This window comes from Callithrix jacchus, chromosome 17, assembly GCF_049354715.1.
Source record: "Callithrix jacchus isolate 240 chromosome 17, calJac240_pri, whole genome shotgun sequence".
NCBI classification, from domain to species: Eukaryota; Metazoa; Chordata; class Mammalia; order Primates; family Cebidae; genus Callithrix; species Callithrix jacchus.
Window position 1 is genome coordinate 20,591,563 of NC_133518.1, and position 21,530 is coordinate 20,613,092.

General features: G+C 35.2%; 1 long non-coding RNA gene across 1 annotated transcript in view; it reads left to right on the forward strand.

Moving 5' to 3' along the window:
* The window catches only part of LOC144579879 (uncharacterized), a 487,785-nt gene that overhangs the window by 448,576 nt on the left and 17,679 nt on the right, over positions 1–21,530 (forward strand). Inside the window, exon 5 of the long non-coding RNA XR_013528453.1 lies at positions 5,296–5,385. This is a non-coding gene — a long non-coding RNA (uncharacterized LOC144579879). The remainder of the gene's footprint in view (positions 1–5,295; positions 5,386–21,530) is intronic.

Genomic DNA, 21,530 nt, shown 5'->3' on the forward strand with positions numbered 1-21,530 from the left:
ACCTATAGCAAGATTTTAAAAGAGAAACAATCTCTGTTCAAAATACCAGTCTTCACATTCAAAACAATTTAAATCAGGTTTAGCAAGCTTAAAGTTGGCAACTGGAGAAATGAGTTTTCAAGATAAAGGCCTCTTTGCTAAGTCTGAATTCTGAAACGTAGAAGTCTTGCTCTTTCACATAACAGTAGGGAGATAATGTGCTAAGGTAAAAGTGGACTGAGAAATTCATTGACAGGGAGTGAGTGTCAGAAATTTTCTCCTAATTCCTTTTTTTTTTAATTTTAATAAACTCAAAAGAGAGAAAGAAAGAAAGAAAAAAGAATGAAGAAGAGGAAAAAAGAAGAAGAGGAGGAGGGAGAGAGAACAGGAGTGTTGCTTAATTGCCCAGGCTAGGATGCAGTCTAAATATGGGTATTGAAAACCTCCCTCATACCATCAATCATGCTTAATAATGGCCAACCAATATTTCATTTAAACCTGTGAGTAGGTGTGATGTGGTACTGATAAGAGTGCATATCTTGTGTGTTTAAAGTGGAGAGTTCTATAAATGTTTATTAAGTTTACTTGTTCCGGATCTGAGTTCAAGTCCTGGATATCCTTGTTAATTTTCTGTCTCATTAGTCTATCTAATATTGATGTTGAAATCTCCCACTGTTATTGTGTGGGAGTCCAAGTCTCTTTACAAGTCTTATGTATCCCATATTGGGTGCATACACATCCAGGATCATCAGTTCTTCTTGTGGCATTGATCCTTTTACCATTATGTCCTCTTTTGATCTTTGTTGCTTTCAAATCCATTCCATCAGAGGCGAGAATTGCAACCTCTACTTTTTATTTATTTATTTATTTTTGCTCTCCATTTGATTGACAAATCTTTCTCCATCCCTTTGTTTTGACTTGTTATGAATCCTTGCAAGTAAGTTGGGTCTGGATGCAGCACACCGATGGGTTTTGGCTGTATCTTTTGATTGGGGGATTTAGTCAATTTAAATTAAAGATTATTGCCATTTGATGTTAGCTGGCTATTTTGCCCATTAGTTAATATAAATTCTTCATTATGTTGATACTCTTTACTTTTTGGTATATTTTTAGAAAGGCTAATACTGGTTGTTCCTTTCTATGTGTAATTCTTCTTTCAGAAGCTCTTGTAAAGCAGACCTGGTGGTAATGAAATCTCTGAGTACTTGCTTATTCACAAAAGATTTTATTTTTTCTTCTATTGTAAAGCTTGGTTTGGCTGGGTGTGAAATTCTGGGTTGAAAGTTCTTTTCTTTAAGGATGTTAAATATTTGTCCCCACTCTCTTCTGGCTTGTAGGGTTTCTGCTGAGGTATTGGCTGTGAGTCTGATAGGCTTCCCTTTGTGGGAAACCTGACCTTTCTCTCTGGCTGCCCTTAGTATTTTCTCCTTCATTTCAACCCTGGTGAATCTAACGATTATGTGTCTTGGGGTTGTTCTTCTTGAGGAATATCTTTGTGGTGTTCTCTGTATTACCTGGAGTTGAGTATTGTCCTGCCTTGCTAGGTTGGGAAAGTTTTCTTGAATAATATCCTGAAGAGCATTTTCCAGCTTGGATTCATTCTCTTCGTCACATTCAGGTACACTTATCAAACGTAGATTAGGTCTTTTCACATAGTCCCATATTTCTTGGAGACTTTGCTCATTCCTTTTTATCCTTTTTTCTCTAATCTTGTCTTCTCATTTAATTTCATTAAGTTGGTCTTCAACCTCTGATATCCTTTCTTCTGCTTGATCAGTTCGGCTGTTAAAACTTGTGCATACTTCGCGAAGTTCTCGTGTTGTATTTTTCAACTCTGTTAATTCACTTATATTCCTCTCTATATTATCTATTCTTGTTAGCATTTCAACAAACCTTTTTTCAAAGTTCTTAGTTTCTTTGCATTGGGTTAGAACAAGTTCCTTCAACTCCCAGAAGATTCTTATCATCCACCTTCTGAAACCTGCCTCTGTTAATGGAACACAGTCTTTCTCCACCAGGCCTTGTTCTTTTGCTGAAGAGGAACTGTAATGCCCTGTAGAGGGAGAGGCATTCTGATTTTGGGTATTCTCAGCCTTTTTAGGCTGGTTTCTTCCCTTCCTTATAAATTTATCCATCTGTTGTATTTGTAATTACCATCTTTCTAATTAGGTTTCTGAGTGGATGTCCAATTTATTGATTCACCAGCACCAGAATCTGAGCAACCCACTGCGCCAGCTAAAATAGAGGTGTTAAGATTGATAGTACTTTTCCGACTCCACCAAAAACTGCCATGCCGAGGCGCCGGCAAAACCGCTGCACTGGCCACAAGAGTCACGGTGGCAACCCGTGGGGCTCTTCCGCTGGGAATCTCCTGGTCCGTGAGCAACAAAAATTCGCCTAAAAGTGTGGCATCCTCTCGTTTTCTGCACTTTCACTGGGAGCCACAATCCCGAGCTGCTAACGATCAGCCATCTTGGATCTCTCTTAGAAGCCCTAATTCCTATATCTTGGTAAAGTAGTAGATTAGGATCCAAACTGAAACAGGACACATCATATCTAATGTTACTAAACAATATGCCTGGAAGATTGCCAGTATATTGGCAATGAGAATAGACTTTGCCAGTGTGGTTTACTCCTGTCTTTCATCCTATGGGGTGGAATGGTAAGCCACACAACTGGCTTACATTCAACTGCACCCTATTCAGCTGGGTCTGTGGTTGAGATACTCCACCCACATCCCTGCAGCCAGTAGGCAGCCTCTTCTTACACTAAAGTACACTTAAATAACCTGTGGCAATTAACATTAAGCATATCCTTGTAACTGGAACACACATCCAAGAATTTTTGTCAGACTTTTGAGGAAAGTCAGGAAAAAAAATCCATATTAAAAACAAAATTGCATTGGGACCTTTATTAACTGCTTTGCCAATTCTTTTTGCTATGGATAAACTGGGCTCATACATTCCCAATTCCAATTCCTTCTATCTGAGTCTTGATCTCATCTTTCTGATATGTTCAGAGACTTTGCTCTTGAATATCTCTCTTTTCTCTAATAAATTATTACTTTTTCCCTCAGTTACATTAGTCCTGTATACAGACATGCTATAATACATGTTATGGGAAACAAAAGAAAACCTCCTTTGGCCTTTTATTCCTCTAACTTCAGTATAGATGTTGAGCTCCAATAAAGAGCCCAACTTCTAAAGAAGCATGTTTGCTTCTTGTTCTCTGGATCTTCAGTTCAAGCAGGTTCTTAACTTCAGCCATTTATCAAAGGTCACCAACTGGTTCTGCATTTCCAGACACAAAAGTCAATTTAAACTTGGAGGCTAGGACCACTCTAGCCACTGATCCAGCTGCCACTGATCGTCTGCCCACTGACAGAGGGGGAAATTTGTGACCTAAATTGTGCCCTGTCCTATACAGTGCTCTCTGCACAGCTTCCTCTTGGTATTGGTGGTGGGGGAGCTGCTACAGCTCTTGCTATCTCCAAGGAAGAGATAATTCCTTTGTCAATTACTGCAGCGGGAGTGCATAAGGAGAGAAAGCATTTCTGGGAGCAGGAAGTTCTTCAACACCCATACCTTAGGGGCTTACTATTCAACAAGCAGAAATGTATCTGTATTTGAGTAGATCATGTATGACAAGGATGTCACCTACAAAGACGTCATCACCAAACTGCAGCAGAGAACTCATCAGAAAATGCCTGAGCTGGCTACTCTGAAAACGAATATGACTATTTTGGAGAAGAGTATGTTTTAGTCTGCAAAGAAAATGAGGAAAAGATAATACTTAATAACATCAGTTTTAGACAGTGGACGAAGTGATCAAAGTCTAAATACATTAAATATTAAACTTCAGTCTAGGAAAAAAAGTTGAATTTAAAAATACTATATTCACTGAATGGAAGGAAGTTCCATAAAATGAGGACAAAATTGATAACACTGCATGCCCAGCATGATGGATTTCTCATCCAAATAAAGCAGAAAAGTGACAATACTCATGCTACCTCAAACCATGCAGGTATCGTGCAAGATTGAAAATATGAAATATTTATCAGGCTCTGTATTTACATGCCTAATAATAACTGTGTGACTTTATCAGCTATGGATATAATAAAGTTTCTAGGTAAAGAAATTTCTGGATGTTTTTACTAAAAAAAAATCTCTTTTTCTCATTTCAAAGTTTATTTCTGCTTTTACTTTTGTGCATATTATTTACTTTTATGCACATTGATGGATATATAACCACTATAAATATGTCATGAACATAATAACAGTCCCTTTATCTTTTCTTCTGTGGTTGACTTTCTAATCCTGAATGTTACTAGACAGTGTCCATTCAGCTGAATAATAAATGTAACCTACCCTAAGGCACAAAGCCACAGTAAATGCATCCATTATATCCTACAATGTTGAATAATTTGCGTATAGAGCTCTTGGGTGCTCCATGTAAAAGGCACAATACCTTCATTACATGAATCAGTAAAACTACACAAGAACAACTCCCCTTTAACATAGGTCCTAAAATATCAGCTATTCCTTGAACCACATATTTGGTTTCAGAATATTCTGAAGTTGGTTGATGTGCTAATAATAATACAGCAGCATTTATGCAACCAAAGGACTTTTCTTCCCATTATCCTAGTAAATTATTCGTTTATTGCTTTTTATGTGCCTTCCGAAAATTAAAAGAAAAATCATGTTCTGTAATGTGCATTATAATATAATGGAGAATTTTCTTTTACCTCTTTTAGAACACAAGAGTTTTTTTCTGTGCCTTCCATTTTAGAGCTGTACTAACTGTCCATGTGTAGCATTATCTACCAGCAAACTTAACTAATTTTGCCAGATAGCTAGACCTAACATCAAACATTAGAGACAGCTGTCAAAACATCTGCAAAAATAACAACTCTGGTTCTGGCCACAAGGATATTATTAGCCATAGCTTAACACTCAAAATACACCTTGCTAGCCACACATTTAAAAACAAACAAACAAGAAAAAACACTGACAAATATCTGAAACAGAATAAAATATTTGTATTTTCATTTTATCTGATAGTCATCCTAATAGAATCTGCTGCTGTCCTACCTTTCCCTCTTCCCCACCCACTTAACATCCTTTATCTTTTACTAAACACTTATTCACTTACTGCTCCATAAATAATTATCCCCAGTTTCTGTACATGGTTGGTTCTTTATTAGACATACTAATTTTTATTTGGGGGCTAGTTTTGTCTTATCTCAGATTGGTTTCTAGTTTGATATGTAGCAAAAATAAAATCTGAATATAATTATGTTTTCCTTCATTATAGGAAGTGTCTCTGTTGGGAAGTTACAAGTTTAAGAAGACAAACAAGAAATGCTCCTGGAATTTGCTACCAAACTCCTATGATCATCAGAAGGTATATTTGCTGTCACATTAGTTTGGTAGGACAGAGTGGAATCAATATTCTTCCAGGTGATTAGTCAGGCACCTCCTGGTGCCCCACTGTCAGATTTTGATGATAAATAGACAACTTCAGTGGTTATAACTTGAGAACTGCATAGTTGGCAATGGTTAACACCTCTCAAGAATGAGGGTTTGAGTTTCTTGCATGAGATAGAACACCAAGGCCAGCAGAAGTACTAGCTGAGGGCAATGAGAATCTGAAATAGAAATAAAGAAAAGGAAGAAAAAAAATCGAGTACTAATTGAGTCCTCAAGATCAGCTGCAACGACAGATGTCATCATTTGTTCCACTAACGTTTTACTGATATTTTTCCCCAGAAAGAAAAACCAGAACTTTGCTGGTTTTTCAGAAACCACCAGAATTCTGTCGTTTTTCCTTCCAGAACTTTTACAAAGATCTCTGTCTAAGCACTTAAAGATGACTGCCATTGATGTTGTGATATACTCTTTCCGTCTCTTTTTATAATTATCTAGACCCCATATACTTCAGTATTCCAGACTGACTGTCCTATACTGTTAGATCTTTTCTGATATTTTCCTTAGCTGAAGAGAGATATCTACCTCTTGGCCATGAAGGGGAAACTTCATGCAATCACTGCTTGATGTGGACAGTCTGCACAGAAAATATCCTGCTAGGACTAAATTACTTTTCTCTAGGTTTTAGTGCATCAGTAAACTACAAAGTTAAGACTTTAAAATTTGAAAGTGAGAAATACAGCCTATCTCTCCTCTCAGAAAAATCAAGATCTGTGGCATATAGGATCCTGATAATGAGAAAATTTCATACAAATATTCAAAGTAATAATATATAAATTGTAAAAATATAAGTACATTTTAAGTCCAGAACTATTAAGCTTCCCCCATGTACCTCACAAGATTGCTTTACAATATCTAACTTCAAGAGAAAGAAATCCTATAATAGAAATCTGTCCTGGTTAACTGCATTTTCTTTAATTTGTATAATATTATCATTTAATCTTTGTTTTATGTAGGTTTATGGTTATGTTGCATTATTTTTAAAAAATCTTGTTTTTAAGTCTCACTTTAGTGGAATCATTAAAGTTTATTGTGAAGAAAAACTGAAAAAGTAATTCTGTCAGATTAGTTGACCAAGCATAGTGTGGGGATGGCAAGGGGTAATCTTATATATATTCACCTGTCAGCAGAGAAGGAAAAAAATTGAGCCCTCAGTTAGGCGGCAAGCAACCCCACAGGCAAAGTGAAGATAGTAAGTTCAGGTCCGTGGAGGCAATGCAAAGTTAACTCAGTCTATATGTGATATCCATCAATTTATCAATTTTTATTTTTTAGTAAAAGTTTTAAAAGAAGTGAATGGAGAATGTTTACAAGAAGTAAGTTATTTGAATGCACCCTTCTTTTTATTAAAATGTAATCTAGGCTCAATATAAAGAATAATAACATATTAGAGATAACAGACGAAATGAACAATAGCTCAGTAAAATAAATATTAACTAAGGTCATTTAAAGCTACATCTAAAGACATTTTATATATTGGAGTTTTCCTATAATTATATACATGAAATGTGGGCTGCAAACTTTTCTATGGGAGAAAATATAAAATATGTCTTATAACAAAAGTTATTTTTGTATTTCATTAACTATATTTCCTCAGTACCTCAAATGATTTAAAACTCAATTGTTGTATAAATTATAAATTGAAGTTGCATATGAATGCATGAAAATATTTTCTTTCTCAAATTACTTTAGTGCATCATGAAGAAACATAAGAGAGCGTGATATTAGAAATAAATATATTAAAAATATATAACAATTGGCAAACGCTCTTGTCACAGAACTGAAGAATATGTAGTTCGGCACTTCATTTAAAACTCCCTTAAAACAGATGTATTTGTTTATAAAATTTTGAAGGTTTTAGTTGTACCAGTGATATGATGTATTTCAGTAAATTGTAGAATACATTTCCATGTAGAGTCATGATTACGTTTATTTTTAAATGGAATTTAAAGGTTGCAGTAACCAATTGTTGGTGTACACAAAATATATGAGGGATTTCTTAGTGTTCCCAAATATCTATTCACACTTTCTTCCACTATTTCTTTCACTCTGATTTTTATCGGGGTACATTGCCTTCAGCCAATGACAACATCTTTCAGCCTTCCTTGTAGCTGTCTGAGTCCATGTGGATTAAATTTGTGTGAACAGAACTGAAGAAAAGCAAAGTGCACTATTTCTGAGTCACATCCTTAACAAAAAAGTTAGTTGCCCCCACTCTCTTTTTCTTTCTTGATATCTGAAAAACTGGCCATCACAGAAACAATTTCTTTAACTGAAAACAGGATAGTTTCATTGTATTATGTTACTTTTATTATGTTGTTTTATTTTCATTATTGTCATGAGCATCCATTATGTTTTCTGTCTGCCACACTTAAGTTTTTTTAACAACCTTGCTGTAATAGAGAAATCTGTAGCTTATTAATTTGAAGCCTCCTCCCCAATCTTCTTTGTAGTCAGAGCACAGGCATGTTTCTTAGATTCCAAATGGGATTCACTCACACAGCATTTGGATTTTCAAGAGAGGAGCTTGGAGTAGGAGCATGTGTGCATTGTCAAGGCAAGGTGACAAAGGTGTGGCCACCACAAGAGTGAACACCAGATCTCCAACTCTGGGAGATCTGATGTGCACTCAAAGCCCTGATTGCTATCCTCTGAGAGCCATGGCACTGAGGCCATACTCCCACATAGCTCCATAATGAGTGATGCAAGATACCAAGGAAGGGCCTATTTCTATTCTGACAACTGACATCAGCTGGAAGACTCTGATGGACCTTCCTGAATAATCCTTAGACTGCAAAGCAGCCCAGTACACCTCCACCTACCTTAACTCCCTTCTTCTGAACTCAAAGTCAGACTTGGTTGGAGGTGGGATGGCTCTCCTGCTCTTCTAGCATGCTGACATTTTCTCTCACACAGATATTTTCCCTTAAACATCCTTGGATGCTTTGTTCTACATTGGTGTCTGTTTCTAGTAAGGTCTGGATCAATGCAAGAGACATTCAGCTTTGAGGGAAGTCAATGGCTACAAGCTGAGTCCCTAGGACCAGAGTAGCAACAAGAAGGAAACAGTAGACACTGGGATCTACCCAAGAGTGGAAAGTGGGAGGAGGGAGAGGAGCAGAAAAGTTAACTATTGGGTACTGGGCTTAATACCTGAGTGATAAAATAATTTGCACAGCAAAGCCCTGTGGCATGAGTTCACCTAGGTAACAAACCTTTACATGCACCCCCCAACCTAAAACAAAAGTCAAAAAAAGAAGCTCATGGAAGTGTAGGGGAGAGCTAGACAGTGAACTTTGAGGCTACGCTTCCAGGAAAAATTTCCCAGTCTATCTGTTAGAACTTCCCTGATAAGGAAACATCTACCAAAGCCCTCACAAGGAACTGATCCCAGGACCTTGACTTTTCTGCAACTGATGACAGAAATATATTAAAGGTGATGTTCTTGTGAGTTTATATTAGTAATACTAATAGGGAATTGGTTTGTAAGAGCTTTAAGCGTTCTCTTTTAAAGCAGAATGATTCTTATGGAAGCACATATTTCATAAACAAACATTATAAATTTACATGTATTTTATTAATTGTGATACATGATTTTCCTTTTGAAAATGAATGGATTCACAGAATCATCAAAGACACACACTTTTATAAACTGGTGATTCCATAGATCTATGAAAAATTCTAGTGGAAAAGCCAAGTCCACTGCACTGACAAGAAAACAGTCTAAATGCTTGAGGAGTGACCCTGAAACTAAACTTTGAAAGGCTCTGGAAATGCTGATTTAAGGGATGACTTAGTCTGGGAGCTTGGCAATTGTCCTCACTGGGTTCCATTTTCCAGCCTATACAACTCAGTTAAAGAGTACAGATCCAAAGTTTCAAAATTATTCATTCAATTGGGATCGAGGAACCAAACATCATAGAAGGCATTTTGCAGTTTTCCCTTGTTTCACCTGTGGAAACACTTCTTGTCGGTTTAAATAATAATGTTGTCACACAGAGAACTTCGAATGATATCAGTAAAAATCTGCGAACACTTATTTTTAGAAGGAAAGTGAATGATTTATAAGTTTGTTCTTACTTTTGAGTCAAGTCATGAATCACTGTGTATGCTAGATCTGTTCTGTTTCACTTCATGCCTTCTTCTTCCATAATCACTCTTACATGGAGCAGCTCTAGTGGAAGATGTGAATCTGCATCTGTATATTAAATTATGATTAAACATACTTTATAAGTTTTGCATGCCAGATTATCTACATAAGATCAGAGACTTTCACATTATCAATTATTAGGAATTATTAATATCAGGCATAGTAGTTTCAATTAATTTTTAAATGAACTGAAGAAATATTGTTAAGCTATAGGGAACAAGAAAGTATAATAAAAAAGTACTGCAATAAAAGTGATTATCTGTGAGTAAGGACAATGGCTATCTTACACTGAAGCCATTGCACCACTAAGTGCTATGTGGAAATGAAAAGTATGGCAGTTCCTGGACTTTTTTTTTCCTTTCTCTAATTGAAATGGTGCTGAGAACATGTGCTTATTAAAAATAAATAAATCATTTGTAGTGAAATATAGATTTTTATCTGTGAAATTGATAGCAATCTTGCAGAATTTCTATTAAAATTAAAATAAATTATATACAGAATGTATCTGTATACAAAGCATTGTACATTTTATTCTTACTTGCCAGTAGTATTTACTCTTAACAGAATTTTCATTACATGATATTATTCAATCCTCACAACTCATAAGAAAAAGAATGTGCGGTGGCTCACGCCTATAATCCCACCACTTTGGGAGGCCGAGGCAGGTGTATCACAAAGTCAAGAGATCGAGACCATCCTGGTCAACATGGTGAAACCCTGTCTCTACTAAAAATACAAAAATTAGCTGGGCATGGTGGCGCATGCCTGTAGTCCCAGCTACTTGGGAGGCTGAAGCAGGAGAATTGCTTGAACCCAGGAGGTGGAGGTTGCACTGAGCCGAGATTGTGCCACTGCACTCCAGCCTGAATAACAAGAATGAAACTCCGTCTCAAAAAAAAGAAAAAGAAAAAGAAAAAGAAAGTATATGTTCCCCCATGTTTGCAAAATTTTTTAATAACTTGGCTCTATCATTTTTTCATTTTTGTAGGGCTTATAATCAGGATATCTGTGAATTATAAAGAATTATCTAAATCATGGCTTCTACTGCAATAGAGGCGCCATCTCAAACTTAAGGCAAAGTTTAGTTGTGTATAATTGATTTGCTTTTATGTTGCTCATCGTTTGGTTCTCCTGATCTATTGTCTACTCAGTCTCTGCCATTGTCCACCTTGCTTTGTGTCATATACATAAACCTGGGTTTCCTTGCCTTCTGTCGTTTGGTTAAAGTTGGTCAATCAGAGGTACCAGCAGAAAAGTCAAGGGAGGGAAGAAAGATCAGCTCTGTTCTCAGCATTTCTATTCCAGAATGTACTTTTTGCAGTGATTGGATTATGTCACAGTCAGCCATATCGTCTGGTAGGAAACAACTTCCGTGACTATACCTCATATTAGCTGCTGGTAAACCACCCTCTGCCTTTGGTTCTTTGGTCCTAGGGTTAATAATGACTTTCTACTCTTGGTAGTTCCTGATCTCATCATCCATCACTGGTTCTCATAAATTTGTTGACATTATATTGTAGGTTCTATGTGAAGTTATCCTCAATTAACACCTCTGAGTGTATCATATGTTTCTTCTTAGGAGGCTGATTGATACAATAATTCCTACCTATCAATACTGTATCAGTTCAAAGACAAGAGACTCTTAAGGAGGTGGCCAGATTCCTTTCAGAATGAACTCTGCAATGCAAACACTAAATGTACACTCTAATTTTTGCTTTTAGTCTAAGCTACCCCAAAAGGGAATGCTGGCTATACATCAAGTTTTCTCTTTACTCTGAAAAGTAAAATACTCAAACCTTCTGTCTCTCAGAACTGATAGCATCTTCTATTTCCTGGGAAACCAAAATGCTACTAAGGTGTTTTAATTAGAGAGGAGCTAAAGGAATTTAGGTGACAGAGAGTCTTCATCTCAGTATCTGTCATAAAGGTTTTGATGAGACTGCAGACATATACTGCAGTTATTTTCTCAATTCCAAAATGCATGACAGTTTAATGGATTTAATATTTTCTGTGTGTTTGTGTGTTTGTGTGTGTGTGTGTATGTGTGTGTGTGTGTGTAATGAGAGTCACCTCACAAAACATATTGAGGGCTAATTTTGTAGGCCAGGCCAAGTAGAATACATCCCACCCCTTACTAAAATAACAACCAAAAGCTGTATGCTAGATCTGAGAAAATTGAAGATGTTAGTGTAAAAGCCTGAATGTCACTAGGATGATCATTCCTACCACATTTCTATTTAATTCTCCTATTTGACCAGTGCCAGTGTCTGATGGGTCTTAGGGAAAAGCTGTGGACTATTATAAACTTCTGCAGCTGGTGACACTAATCACAGCTGTTAATTCCAGTTATGATTTGTGATACTTATTGCAAATCAACACATCCCCTGTTTTTCAGCTAATGAATTATCAAAGGCTTTTAATTAATTCAAGAGCCAAGAATAAAAATCCTCCAAGTCCTAGCCTAGGTGATAGTCTTGATTACAAGAAAACAAATGGGGGCAAATAAGACTATACTTAGAATTCAAGACACTTTCTGGGCTGACTTTTGTTATTTTTGTCCCATTAAAGAACGCCAAGTAAAATTTCCCGACACACCTAGGGCTGGCTAAAACTAAGGAGTATATGAAATGCTGCCAGAAAGTCTGTGGTTATCATCTTGGGTTTCAAGACAATGGACAGACGTGAGGATTGCAGCACCGATTATTTTTATTATTGCCTGCTTTTCCTGATTCTTTACTTGAAAATTACTGGGAATTATTGAATCAAAATCCCCTTTCAATGACACAAAGGCTTATGAGATTTTTATATTTTCTCTTGGTTGTTGAGCTGATTTGCTTTCTATGTAAACAAAAGATAAGCATAGATTTTTGCCCTCCAACTCTACCTGCCATTAATCTCTGGTCTTCTCTGTGTTCTGGGAGTTTCTTCTCTATGACCCTTATTATCCAGGCTTCCTTTTACCATCTAATATCTGATTGGCACAAGGATGTAGAGGCAAGTGGAGGCACAAGGATGACGTTAAAGGGAGGAATGAGGTAGAAGTAATAATATTTCTTCATCTTCATTTCTTTCTACCTGACCACTGCTTTTGCTCTGGCCTGCTCTTCTTTCTATGGCTACATCTCTTATTTAGAAGCCATCCCTCAGTACTAAGGCTCATATCAAACCCTGTTACCATCCAAGATGAAATGACAATGAGAGGAACTTGTGATAAAAAAATAAAAATAAAAAAATTGGATATTTCTTATCCCAGTGTATTTCAGTATCCCTTGTGAGTTTCCTTAATTTTGACTACAATAGATCAGCCTTGCCAGAATACTGACTGATGCAACATTAAGTTGAAAACAGCACTTCATTTAGAAGCTATAATGTATGATGTTCAAAAACTCTTTGAGGAGAGTCAGATAAAGCACTGTAAAAAAATGTGACATAGAGGTGATGATTTTAGAGTGATACTGACAAATATATGAAATGGTCTCTGTTCAAAAATGAAATAAAATATGACAACTACATTTTGCTATAAAGCTTGCCAATGCCATTTTCAATGTTAATTTAATTACTTTGGAAAAAAGCCTTCAACATGGAAATTTTAGGACATCTTTTAAGAAATAAATTAGTAAATTTAAGAAATCCATAATAAAATAAACAGAAAAGCCTAATTTCTAATAGGTGTAGTTGTCAAGGCTCCATAAAATTTTTTAAATTAGTTTTCATGATTTAATATTAATTCAATGTCTCTATAGAATCTGTATCCCATCCTCATAAATGTACCAGCAAACAAATAAACCCTCCTGGCAATACTAAGCATGACTATATAACAACCTCACAGTAAAAAAAATAATAGATATATAAAACAGACACACAATTTTGTCCTTCATATTCAACAAACTCTGTTTTTTAAATTTCATCTTTACAAATTCCAATTTGCAATTTTTCTGTGACATAAGAGTAGCTGAATTAACTCGATAAATTTTTCTTCTATCCAGAGTCTAGCGAATAATTATTATGAAACTTTTGTACATGTAATCACCCAAGGAAATAGTTTAAAATGCCACTTCTTGGGCTTCACCCCAAGAAAAGCTGATGGCATGTATACTGAAATCTTGAAAATCTGCCTCTAAAGTCATGTAATTCTTTCCCACAAAAAATTATTATAGTTGACAAGTTAAATATTTAGGATAAAATGCAAAATGTAACACAAATTCTAAGAGTAGGTAAGAATTAGATAAACAAAAGGTAAGAAGAAAATATTGGTCACAGATATCCAGTATGTACAGATTTTGAGAGCTGGTCTTTATTCTCCTTGAATGATGTCCTGTGTACACATAGAAGCACAGACTATATTTACATAGCCATTTCCCAAATTGTCTGATTGCTTCCTATAATTTCTATCAAGAAAAGCACAATTACTGGTTTTACTAGATTCAAATATATTGAAAAATCTCCATAATCTGCTCCTAAAAGTAGTTTTTTCTGAAGATTAGTGTCAACTTTTTATTTTATTAAAATTTAACTTTGAAACTCTTAGAGAAAAATAGCTGTATTAGTAACAAGACAACTATTATGTTTGTACAATATGCTTCCATCACTATTTAAAAGGTGCTTTTATACACACTATCTCATTTGATGCTAATATGTACTTGTTTATTAATCATCTACTGGCACACAATTACATAATTATTATAAATAAATCTTATTGTTCCAGTGGCTAAGCAAGAGTGGAAAATAAGACAAATATACAACTCTAAGGGAGACAGTAACAGATCAATATTTAGTCATTTTCCTTTCCTAACTTTGTGAAAAATATATATGCTATGTATACGTATAAACAGATTTGTATAATTTATTCTTTCAATAGGAGTTGAAGAATGAAGTTGCTGCCTGCAGAGGAGAATTAGCAAAATGATCAGAAAAAGTATTCCAAAAAATGCTGTTTATGTCTATAAGAATTGTTTATCCTTCTAATATTGGCAGAACATCTATAGTTTAGAGACTGCTTTTAATAATTTTCTACTTTCATAGGCTCTCAACAAAGAGGATAAATCAATCCCTTCAAAAAGTTTTATAAAACAATCACTTGCTTTTTAAAATAGAATGAAAAAAATCCAAAAAACAAGGCCTTATTTTCTAGCCAGGGCAATCAATGGTAATGAATAAAGCAAACACAAAAATGTGATAATTCTCATATCTGAAAATAGAGAGAAGATTGAAGAGGAAGGGAATTATTCAGGAGGGTAAATTAAGAAAATAATCATTGAAGCATAGAGTCCAAATTTAGAAATGCAGGTAGAAATTAAGAAAGGAAACTAGGGTATATCTTCAAGATGAAGTAAATTATATGAAGAAAATAAAACTAAATAGAAAGTAAAAAGGACATAAGGAAATATTTAAAGAACAAAAATGTCATAAATAGTTACAAAGAGAGAATATACATTACTTTTCATAAAGAATGTATTCAATTTATGAGTTGCAGAGACAATAAAGTCTCATTTCAAGTGAACACTTACTATGTATAGATCAGATTTCTATCACAAAAATTCCCCAAAACTTAATGTGTCCAAACTATTACATATTATTTTTATGATTCTGTGGGTGGAGAACTCATTCATGGATCAGCTAGATAGTTCTGCCTTAAATTCTCAGGCCATACATGAAGCTGTAGTCAACTTGAAACTTGACTGAGGCTGGGTGTCCAAGAAGACCTCATTTGTATGACCACAAGTTGATACCAGCTGCGAACTTTAATTTCCTTCTGTCTTTTTCTCTAGTAGTATATAGATGGCTTTCCAATGGAAGCAATGAAATCTCACAGAAGGTAGGCAAAAAACAGATATACTGTCACTTCTACAATTTGAATGGCCAAAGCAAATTCAACCCAGATATAAGAAAATTAGAAAGCAACTCCTATAAGCATACTGGGGAGAGAAATTTTTAGCAGCTGCCTTTGAAAAATATCTACCAAGGCACATTAGAAATAGTGTGTTATACGTCTACTAGACCTAGTAGATAATCTTTTCTTTTTTTTCTGAAAATTCTGAAATAATGCAAACCCCAAATTTAAAAAAATCCATCTGTAATTGCATAAACTAAAAATTGGCAGGCCACAAAAAGTGAATGCTGTAGATACACTACTGCCATATGACTTCAGTCAATTTCAGCTGGTAACATAAAACAGCAAACGAACTATGTAAATTTAGTTGGAATCAGGTTTCTGTTTATGTGGATCAGAATTTCTGCCACAACTTTAGCAAATGTTTTGCTATTATTTTAATATTTCTTCTTATAAGTTAAAATCTTCTTTCAACACTATAAGCCTTTTATTTCTGTAGCAATCCACTAATCTAATGTTGGAAATACGCCCACCTCAAATTTATAAAGTTTAGAATATGTCAGATGAGATAATATAATATGAACAAGGCCAATTATTATTATATTAGAGAATATGAAAATTTTAATATTTTTAATAAAATGAAAAGCTTTAATAAGTATTTAAAAATAATCTGCAATAGTTTAGAATTTATAAACTACAGACAGCCTCCTTTTCCTACTTATTCTTACATATTTTACATTTATGTGGTGTAAAATTTGACATAAAATACAGTAACCTTGTTTGTATTGTATATGCATGTGAATTCACTGAATTCTAATAGAAGGAAAAGCTTACATCCACAATCTGGTCAGCCAATGTCAACTACAAGAATATTCCATTTTCAGATTTGTCTTAAGATTGCATTATTATGCAAGATAAGTGAATTTAATGAATATGAAGTGGAGCCCCACATAAAACGAATAAATCTCAGGAATAAATATGTAACTACATCAGTAATAAACAAGTTTGACTTTTTCGGTGAATGCATTAGTGATAAATGAGTTAGTAATTCAGAAACACACATATAAAAGAAAATTGTATTAAATGGTCATGCAAACATTGTGACATTGTGTGTTAATTTGATACACTGAACTTGATACACTAAACAACCATTTACTTAAAACAAAACAAAACAAAGCATCCTAACCAGTTAAGGCATAGTCTAAAAGAGTTCCTTAATATTATACATATTACCATTTATATTTGGAAGCAGAAACCTAGACTGTGAAATCACTCAATATTAGAACCAAAGGTAAGAGATTTGAGAATAAATAATGGGAGGAAATAACATGCCTTCCTTTATGTTCATTATATGGAGATAAATCTGTTTTCTTTATGAAAAACCTCTTTTAGAATAAACTTGATCAGTATACTTGAAACAGATTATACAGTAGTCAAATAAAGACTTATCAAGCTATGCTAAAGAGATAAGACTTTATCTTGAAGGAGATTTTTAAAAGAAACATGATAAGATTTAAAAGGTAACTCTGGTGGTAGTTTGAAGAAAACAATAGATAAAATAGTGCCAGGATACTATAATAAAAATTTATCACAAAAGTTACAGAGAAATAGAAATGAATGGAAGTGATAACAGAAGAGATGGAAAAGAATAAATTAATCTGAGATTTATATGTTAGGATTCTAAATATCAAGAGTTTATTTAATCAGAAAAGAAAGAAGAGTAGAGTTTCTTACATTTGGATGAAGGTGTCAATCAAGATTTATAATAAAGGAGGAAAAATATTACTTGGGGTATGAGTTCATTTTTGTAAATAGGAAATATCTTAAAAAGAGAAATAAACTATCTTAGTTTTCTTTTTAACAACAAAAATAACTTTTTACTCTCAATAAATATTAAAGCATATGGTTACATGCTATTTTCATGTTTATTGTGGGAAAATTAAATTATTCACATAAAAACACTTATTGAATAATGCACTATATATTTTTACTGACTTGTGTTTCTACTATTATATAATTAGCATATTTCAGTTGATTTTAAGAATTTATTACTATTCTTTGATTTGGTTATTTCTACAACCTAGAACAAAAAATTGCTAACACTAACTTTTATTTCTAAACATAATAAAAATTTTATTTCCTCAGCAAATGAGAACTGCCATTGAAAAAATAAATATACTCACTCATTTTGTTTATAAGTGTTTTATTGAATATGATCTCACTGATTATCTTGTTTAAAATAAACTTACTAATATAGAAAATGCATAATCCTAGATAGTAAAAAATTTCACATGCTACCATAGACTAGAAGTGATAAAAACTGGGAAATCAATAAAATTACTCAAAATGAAAATTGAAATAAAAAAATAAAAAGTTTGATAAATAGCCAAAAGCATTCTTAGACATTTTGCAAGTTGTATTCAAGGATATATATATATATATATATATATATATATATATATATATATAAAACATATTGCCTGATTTTTCTCATCAGTAAAAATAAAAATTTTACTACTGGAGTAATAAGCTTGTCATAAAATAGAATGAAAATCTACTATTCTATACTTTCTAAATGAGAATGTTACTTAAAATTTGCTCTTGATATTTTGAGTATACATAAAAATTAATTTTCAGTTTTGAGCCACCATTTTATGCATGAACTACGTCTTAGAAACTTTTCTAAATTGCTAATTTTAAACACATATAAATAATTGTATGAATTTTTGCAGAAGCAAGTATTGAAATTACATAATTCAAATTTCAAGAGCATCTATTTTCAAATGTTTATTAGTTCCAGTTTTTTAAATGTAACCTTATTTTTCAAAGACAGATTATAGTCCTAAGGAAAATTATTTTTAGTATAATTTGATATCGTTTTAAACACTATGGTAGCTTGTAATCCCAGCACTTTGGGAGGCCAAGGCGGGTGGATCACGAGGTCAAGCGATCGAGACCATCTTGGTCAACATGGTGAAACCCCATCTCTACTAAAAATACAAAAAATTAGCTGGGCTCAGTGGCACGTGCCTGTAATCCCAGCTACTCGGGAGGCTGAGGCAGGAGAATTGCCTGAACCCAGGAGCTGGAGGTTGCGGTGAGCCGAGATTGCGCCATTGCACTCCAGGCTGGGTAACAAGAGCGAAACTCCGTCTCAAAAAAAAAAAAGAAAGAAAGAAAGAAAAAGAAAACTGCATACCTCTATGTAACTATCTAGTATGGAGATTCTATATAGATGAAAATTCTCTTAGATGGAGTGATGCTGAAGCTAATATAGGACAAACGAGATAAGACACTAGAAGAAAAGAGAAGAGAGGTTTATTTTTATGCAAGAGAAAGATATATACGAGTTTAGAGATAAGAACATGGCAGATTCAAAAAGGTAAAAAGTGTAGTTCATGTGCTAATATGCCTATTGTCCCAGCAGTTAAGGAAGCTGAGGCAAGAGAATCACTTGAGCCCAGAGGCTGCAGTGACTATGATTGTCCCACTGTGCTCCAGTCTGAGACCCCAAATACACTTTTCTTTCTTTTTTTTTTTTTTTTTTTGAGATGGAGTTTCGCTCTTGTTACCCAGACTGGAGTGCAATGGCACGATCTCGGCTCACTGCAATCTCTGCCTCCTGGGTTCAGGCAATTCTCCTGCCTCAGCCTCCCAAGCAACTGGGATTACAGGCACGCACCACCGTGCCCAGCTAATTTTTTTGTAATTTTAGTAGAGACGGGGTTTCACCATGTTGACCAAGATGGTCTCGATCTGTTGACCTCGTGATCCACCCGCCTCGGCCTCCCAAAGTGCTGGGATTACAGGCTTGAGCCACCGCGCCTGGAATGTAAGGGGAAGAATATCAAAATAGAAGAAAAAACAAACAGGAATTAGATGTTAAACAGCCTCCTAAAATAGATAAATGGGCTTAATCTGTACAGTAAAAGCAATCAAAGCTGATAAAAAAATAGTTCAAACAGGAAAATAATTTTACATTTGCATAAAAATGAGATAACTTATTGCAGTGTAAAAGACAACTGTAAGCAAAATAGGAGTCACAGAGTCTAATTCAAAGACCCTGTTTAGTGGACAGAAATTAGACGATTGTGGCAGAAGCAGCATAGAGAGAAGCAAATGATTTAAATTAAGGATAAAATGTAAAAAATAAAGCATCATCAATACTATAACTGTAGTATTCATGGCTGATTTTTTTTTCTGCATCTCTTCCTATAAGAATACAAATAAATCACTTTTTTATGGATGACAATTTATATAACTTAAAATTTGCGAAAATCAAACTTAGTGCTGTGCCCCTTTATCACTGTAGAAAGGAAAACATTTCTCAAGAAAAGGAATCTACCCAGAGTTTTATCTAATATTTGAACAAATTAGTACTTTTATTTAAAATGTTTAGTCACCGAACAGAGAGACTCCGCCGCAGGGCATGGCGGAGACCACAGCAGAGCCTGCAGGAACAGGGCTAATCACACAACAGCAGGGCGGAGCCTCGGGAGGCAAACAGCCGCTAGTCTGCGTCCTAGCTGGGCAGGACCTCAACGGACATCCAAAAATAAAGCCCAAACCCCTCAACACAGAGCATTTGAGAAAAAAAAAAGGGTTTTTTATGAGCTCTGTTGCTGCAGAATCAAACATAGCAGCCTAACAGCCCTGAATGAACATCAGAGCTCACAGCTCAGCAATTAAGCCCCTATAAAGTACAAAATGTGTCCTCAAGCAGCTCCCTGACCCCTCTATATCCAAAAGACTGACATTAGGCAGGCATCATCCTGGGACAAAGATAGCAGAAAAAGAAACTGGTAGCATCCCTTGCTGTGCCACAGCTGCTAGAGGTGCACCCCAGACAAGCAGGGTCTGGAGCAGACCTCAGCAGTCGTACAGCGAAGGGGCTAGACTGGTAGAAGGAAAACCAAGCAACAGAAATACTTCATCATCAACATTCTGGGTGTCCACTCAGAGACCCAATCGAAAAGTCAGCAACTACGCAGACGACCAGCGGACAAATCCACAAAGATGGGAAGAAACCAGCGCAAAAAGGAGGAAAACACCCGAAACCAGAACACTTCGCCTCCTAGAAAGGACCAAAACTCCTCACCAGCAAGGGAACAAAGCTGGACGGAGAATGACTCTGACGAAATGACAGAATTAGACTTCAGAAGATGGATAATGAGAAACTTTTGTGAGCTAAAAGATCATGTATTAAATCAATGCAAAGAAACTAAGAACCTTGAAAAAAGATTTGAAAAAAGATTCGAGGAAATGATAACAAGAATGGATAACTTAGAGAGGAATATGAATGAATTAAAGGAGCTGAAAAACACAATACGAGAATTTCGCGAAGCAAACACAAGTTTCAATAGCCGAATTGACCAAGCAGAAGAAAGAATATCTGAAGTCGAAGACCAACTCAATGAAATAAAACGAGAAACCAAGATCAGAGAAAAAAGCGCAAAAAGGAATGAACAAAGTCTCCAAGAAATGTGGGACTATGTTAAAAGACCTAACCTATGTTTGATAGGTGTACCAGAAGGGGACGAAGAGAATGAATCCAAGCTGGAAAATACTCTTCAGGACATCATCCAGGAAAATTTCCCACACCTAGCAAGACAGGCCAACACTCAATTGCAGGAAATACAGAGAACACCACAAAGATATTCCACAAGAAGAGCAACCCCAAGGCACATAATCGTCAGATTCAACAGGGTTGAAATAAAGGAGAGAATACTAAGGGCAGCCAGAGAGAAAGGTCGGGTCACCCAGAAAGGGAAGCCCATCAGACTCACAGCAGATCTCTTGGCAGAAACACTACAAGCCAGAAGAGAGTGGGGGCCAATATTCAACATCCTTAAAGAAAAGAACTTTCAACCCAGAATTTCATATCCAGCCAAACTGAGCTTCAGAAGTGAAGAAAAAATAAAATCCTTTGCGAACAAGCAAATACTCAGAGATTTTGTCACCACCAGGCCTGCTTTATAAGAGCTCCTAAAAGAGGCACTACACATAGAAAGGATCAACTAGTACCAGCCATTCCAAAATCACACTGAATGCTAAAGAGCTTCAACATAATGAAGAATCTACA